At 46.5% G+C, this 6,779-nt stretch overlaps 1 pseudogene; it reads left to right on the forward strand.

The window, feature by feature from the left end:
- The first annotated feature begins 250 nt into the window (after positions 1–250).
- On the forward strand, positions 251–913 carry LOC131754735 (high mobility group protein B3 pseudogene; annotated as a pseudogene).
- The last annotated feature ends 5,866 nt before the right edge of the window (positions 914–6,779 follow it).

The raw sequence follows: 6,779 nt of genomic DNA on the forward strand, positions 1-6,779 counted from the left end.
TACTAGTTTAAATGCATTTAAGAAAAGATAAAATTGAGAGATTTATTTTTTAAAAAATATTAGCACTTAGGAGAGAAGATCAAGATGGTGGAGTAGGAGGATGTGGAACTCATCTCCCCCAACAAACACATCAAAAATACATCTACAGTGGAGCCCGCTGGCCAATCAGGCGGCTCTCGTGGAGGCAGCTAGCGCGAGGCTGTGGAGCGCTCAGCCACGCGTCGTGCCCTGCGCTACCCAGACTAGCGAACAATACAGTCAAGATGGCTAACGGTGATCCCAAGAAACCAAAGGGCAAGGTGTCTGCTTATGCCTTCTTTGTGCAGACGTGCAGAGAGGAACATAAGAAGAAAAACCCCGAGGTCCCTGTCAATTTTGCAGAATTTTCCAAGAAATGCTCTGAGAGGTGGAAGACTGTCTGGGAAAGAGAAGTCTAAATTCGATGAAATGGCAAAGGCAGAAAAAGTGCGCTATGATCGGGCAATGAAGGATTACGGACCAGCTAAGGGAGGCAAGAATAAGAAGGACCCGAATGCCCCCAAGAGGCCACCGTCTGGGTTTTTCCTCTTCTGTTCTGAATTCCGCCCCAAGATCAAATCTACAAACCCTGGCATCTCTACTGGAGATGTGGCAAAGCAGTTGGGCGAGATGTGGAATAACTTAAGTGACAGCGAGAAGCAGCCATACATCAACAAGGCAGCGAAGCTGAAGGAGAAATAGGAGAAGGATGTCGCAGACTATGTCTAAAGGGAAGTTTGATGGCACCGAGGGTCCTGCTAAAGTTGCCCGGGAAAAGGTGGAAGAGGAAGATGAAGAAGACGAGGACGAAGAAGAGGAGGAGGAGGAGGAGGAAGATGAATTAAAAAAAAAAAAACAACTGTTGATCTGTCTCCTTGTGAATAACTTAGAGTAGGGAGCGCCGTAATTGACGCACCTCTCACCGGAGACGAGTCTGTTGCCCTCATTAGGTTTAATTACCCAGTTGGATCATGATCATATCGTACTCTCTCAGAGTGCTCTAGCAATTGTCGGTGGTTCACGTGAAGTGGCCATGGGTGTCTGGAGCACCCGGAAACTGTATGAAAGTTGTACATATTTCCAAACATTTTCAAAATGAAAAGGCTCTCATGTTCTCCTCACTCTGTGCACTTTGCTGTTGGTGTGACAAGGCATTTAAAGATTTTTCTGGCGTTTTCTTTTTTTTTTTTTTTAATTTGTGAAGTGGTGTGTTGACTCTCTGGTCATTGGCTAGGGATCCTGAGTTCTCAACTGTACACATTTATAGTTTGTAAAAAGAACAAAGCAACCGAAACACACTCTTGACGCTCCTTGCTGGCGTGGCGGCTGTAGGGGTGATGCCTTCCGGAGGGGCCGTAGCTCAGGGCGTGCACCGTGGGGCTGGACCTGTGGACACTGCAGTGGCATGCATTTAGCTTCAGGCTGTCTTGTTTCTGTATATAGAGACATAGCACCCCGCTGCCATTCTCAGCTGTGGAAAGTGGGGGGTCAGCTGGCATGAGAACTGTTTTGGATCCTTTTTAGTTGAAGTGTGGTAGTTTTCAACTGTTTTTTGTTTGGTTTTTTGTGTTCTTTTTTTGCGGTAAGCGGGCCTCTCACTGCTGTGGCCTCTCCCGTCGCAGAGCACAGGCTCCGGACGCACAGGCTCAGCGGCCATGGCTCACGGGCCCAGCCTCTCCGCGGCATGTGTGATCTTCCCGGACCGGGGCACGAGCCCGTGTCCCCTGCATCGGCAGGCGGACTCCCAACCACTGCGCCACCAGGGAAGCCCAAACTGTTTGTTTTTTAAACAAACCATAAGAACTCTTCATTGTCAGCAAAGCCAAGAGCCACTGCATTGATGAAAGTTCAAGAACCTTCTGTACTAAACAATGATCTGCAATGTTCTGTTATTCTTTTTGTATGTTTAGAATGCTGAAATGTTTTTGAAGTTAAATAAACAGTATTACATTTTAAAAAAAATACATCTACATGTGGAACAATTCTGACTGAAAACTAACTGAAGATTAGCAGAAAGACTTCTCTACAGCCAAGGCTATAAGCAAGATCCATGCTGAATTGAGTAGGAAGGGAAGAGAACCAATCAGGTTGGTTGTCCTGGGAGGGGACTCCAAAGAGGAGGGGGATTACACGACAGAGAGCCTCCCTGGGGAGTGACTGGTTTGAGCTACATATTGGGCACCCCAGACCTGGGGCCCCAAACCAGGAAGATGAGTCCCCTTGGCTGGAGGGCGGGCAGGACTAACACGAGGGCTGTAGGAAGCCTGGACCCCACTAGTGAGGAAAGCACACATACTTGGTTACTCCTGAGACAGGGCAGAGAGGGAGGATTGAAACTGCACAGGATGCTGCCTGAGTTTTCTCAACCAGCCCAGCACATACCACACACAGCCTGAACCGATAGCCCACTGTGGCTATGCTTGCTTCTCAGTGCAGCTCTACACTGCGGCAAGGACTGCCGTGGCCTAGGGAAACCTCAGCTGTGAGGCACAAAGGTAGTTTAGACTAGGAGCAGCATCTGAGCAGGGTGCCCTCAGCCATTACTGGTGCTCACACAGGCAGTGCATCAGAGAATCAGCCCAGATTCCTGACTGCAGCCAGCACAGCCACAGCTCCTGCCCAGATCCATGCTGAGCCACCTGCACTAGCCCCTCTTGCTCAGCACTGCTCCCCTCTGGGGTAAGGGTGCTAGTGCAGGGAGAGGGGAGAGCACACACTTAAAGAGAAAAGAGCCATCTTGAACCAAACCCTCAGGGCTTCTGACCAGCAACGTGGGACCCGCCCCCGCCCCCCCCCCATAGGGTGGTCTGCCCAGTAAGCAAAAAGGAAGCCCCCGCTCACAGCTGGCTCTGGCTGTAGCCCCTCCATCTTCAGCCCCACCTACTACCGAGGTGATACCTGCCAGCACATCCTGGGGAAAGACATGACTTGTGTTCATATCAGATCCAGCTCTCTTACCAATGCCACTGGGCACAGAGACAGATAGGGACGCTCCCACACACGGACACCTCTTCAAGACCACAACAGGTAATGGTTTGACTTACTTTCATAGAGACAGAGAAAGTTGAGCAAAAGTAGAAGACAGAGGAATATGTTTCAATTGAAAGAACAAGAGAAAAACCCTGGGGGGAGGGAAGAAATAAAACTGCTAAGAAAAAGAAATAATTTACCAGATAAATAGGTCAAAGCATTAGTAATAAGAATGCTAACCGAGGATCTGAGCTTCAAGATGGCGGAAGAGTAAGAAGTGGAGATCACCTTCCTCCCCACAAATACATCAGAAATACATCTACAGGTGGAACAACTCCTACAGGACACCTACTGAATGTAGGCAGAAGACCTCAGACCTCCCAAAAGGCAAGAAACTCCCCACGTACCTGGGTAGGGCAAAAGGAAAAACAAACAAACAAAAAAACAGAGACAAAAGAATAGGGACGGGACCTGCACCAGTGGGAGGGAGCTGTGGAGGAAAGGTTTCCACACACTAGAAGCCCCTTCGTGGGCGGAGACTGCGGGTGGCGGAGGGGGAAGCTTTGGAGCCGCAGAGGAGAGCGCAGTAACAGGGGTGCAGAGCACAAAGCGGAGAGATTCCCGCAGAGGATCGGTGCCAACCGGCACTCACCAGCCTGAGAGGCTTGTCTGCTCACCCGCCAGGGCGGGCGGGAGCGGGGAGCTGAGGCTCAGGCTTCAGAGGTCAGATCCCAGGGAGAGGACTGGGGTTGGCTTCGTGAACACAGCCTGAAGGGACTAGTGTGCCTCGGCTGGCTGGGAGGGAGTCCAGGAAAAGGTCTGGAGCTGACTAAGAGGCAAGAGACCATTGTTTCGGGGTGCACGAGGAGGGAGGATTCAGAGCGCCGATTAAAGGAGCTCCAGAGACGGGCATGAGCCACAGCTATCAGTGCAGATCCCAGAGAGGGCATGAGATGCTAAGGCTGCTGCTGCCGCCACCAAAGAGCCTGTGTGCAAGCACAGGTCACTCTCCACACCTCTCTTCCCGGGAGCCTGTGCAGCCCGCCACTGCCAGGGTCCTGGGATCCAGGGACAACTTCCCCGGGAGAATGCACAGCGCACCTCAGGCTGGTACAACGTCACACTGGCTTCTGCAACAGCAGGCTCGCCCGGCATCTGTAACCCTCCCTCCCCCTGGCCTGAGCCAGAGCCCCCAGATCAGCTGCTCCTTTAACCCTGTCCTGCCTAATCAGGGAACAGATGCCCACAGGCGACCTACACACAGAGGTGGGCCCAAATCCAAAGCTGAACCCCGGGAGCTGTGCGAACAAAGAAGAGAAAGGGAAATTTCTCCCAGCAGCCTCAGGAGCAGTGGATTAAATCTCCATAGTCAACTTGATGTACCTTGCATCTGTGGAATGCCTGAACAGACAACGAATCATCCCAAATTGAGGTGGTGGACTTTGGGAGCAACAATACATACATATTTTTCCTTTTTCTCTTTTTGTGAGTGTGTATGTGTATGCTTCTGTATGTGACTTTGTATAGCTTTGCTTTTACCATTTGTCTTATAGGTCTGTCTGTCCGCTGTTTTGGGGGTTTATTTTGTTTTTAGTATAGTTTTTAGCACATGTTATCATTGGTGGATTTGTTTTTTTGATTTGGTTGCTCTCTTCTTACATTCATTCTTTGGTTTTTTGTTACTTTAAAAAAATTTAATAATTATTTTTTATTTTAATAACTTTATTTTAATTTATTTTTTCTTTCTTTCTTTCCTTTTCCCTCCCCTTTTTTCCTGAGCTGTGTGGATGACAGGGTCTTGGTGCTCCGGCTGGGCGTCAGGCCTGTGCCTCTGTGGTGGGAGAGCCGAGTTCAGGACATTGGTCCACCAGACACCTCCCAGCTGCACGTAATATCAAACGGCAAAAATCTCCCAGAGACCTGCATCTCAATGCCAAGACCCAGCTCCACTCAATGACCAGCTAGCTACAGTGTTGGACACCGCACACCAAACAACGAGCAAGACACCCCAAAGCACACCACTGGACACGGACCTGACCATCAGAAAGAAAAGATCCAGCCTCAGCCACCAGAACACAGGCACTAGTATCCTCCACCAGGAAGTCTACACAACCCACTGAACCAACCTTAGCTGTTGGGGGCAGACACCAAAAACAAAGGGAACTATGAACCTGTAGCCTGCGAAAATGAGACCCCAAACACAGTAAGTTAAGCAAAATGAGAACACAGAGAAACACACAGCAGATGAAGGAGCAATGTAAAAACCCACCAGACCAAACAAATGACAAGCAAAAAGGCAGTCTACCGAAAAAGAATTCAGAATGATAGTAAAGATGATCCAAAATCTTGGAAGTAGAATGGAGAACATACAAGAAACGTTTAACAAGGAACTAGAAGAACTAAAGAGCAAACAAACAATGAGGAACAACACAATACATGAAATTAAAAATTCTCTAGAAGGAATCAATAGCAGAATAACTGAGGCAGAAGAATGGATAAGTGACCTGGAAGATAAAATATGGAAATAACTACTGCAGAGCAGAAGAAAGAAAAAAGAATGAAAAGAATTGAGGACAGTCTCAGATAACTCTGGGACAACATTGAACACACCAATATTTGAATTATAGGGGTCCCAGAAGAAGAAGAGAGAAAGAAAGGGACTGAGAAGATATTTGAAGAGATTATAGTTGAAAACTTCATAATATGGGAAAGGAAATAGTCAATCAACTCCAGGAAGTGCAGAGAGTCCCATACAGGATAAATCCAGGGAGAAACATGCCAAGACACATATTAATCAAAATATCAAAAACTAACTACAAAGAAAAAATATTAAAAGCAGCAAGGGAAAAGCAACAAATAACATACAAGGGAATCCCCATAAGGTTAATAGCTGATCTTTCAGTAGAAACTCTGCAAGCCAGAAGGGAGTGGCAGGACGTATTTAAAGTGATGAAAGGGAAAAAACTACAACCAAGATTACTCTACCCAGAAAGGATCTCATTCAGATTTGATGGAGAAATTAAAACGTTTAGAGACAAAGAAAGCTAACAGAATATAGCACCACCAAACCAGCTTTACAGCAAATGGTAAAGGAACTTCTCCAGGCAAGAAACACAAGAGAAGGAAAAGACCTACAATAACAAACCCAAAACAATTACGAAAATGGTAATAGGAACATAAATATCAATAATTACCTTAAAAGTAAATGGATTAAATGCTCCCACCAAAAGACATAGACTGGCTGAATGGATACAAAAATAAGACCTGTGTATATGCTGTCTACAGGAGACCCACTTCAGACCTAGGGACACATACAGACTGAAAGTGAGGGGATGAAAAAAGATATTCCATGCAAATGGAAATCAAAAGAAAGCTGGAGTAGCAATTCTCATAACAGACAAAAAAAGACTTTAAAACAAAGACTATTACAAGAGACAAAGAAGGACACTACATAATTATCAAGGGATCAATACAAAAAGAAGATATAACAATTGTAAATATTTATGCACCCAACATAGGAGCACCTCAATACATAAGGCAAATGCTAACAGCCATTAAAGGGGAAATCGACAGTAACACAGTAATAGTAGGGAACTTTAACACCCCACTTTGACCAACAGACAGATCATCCAAAATGAAGATAAATAAGAAAACACAAGCTTTAAATAACACATTAAACAAGATGGACTTAATTGATATTTATAGGACAGTCCATCCAAAAACAACAGAATACACTTTCTTCTCAGGTGCTCATAGAACATTCTCCAGGATAGATCATACCTTGGGTCACA

The sequence above is a fragment of the Kogia breviceps genome, chromosome 4 (genome assembly GCF_026419965.1).
Source record: "Kogia breviceps isolate mKogBre1 chromosome 4, mKogBre1 haplotype 1, whole genome shotgun sequence".
In the NCBI taxonomy this organism is placed as follows: Eukaryota; Metazoa; Chordata; class Mammalia; order Artiodactyla; family Physeteridae; genus Kogia; species Kogia breviceps.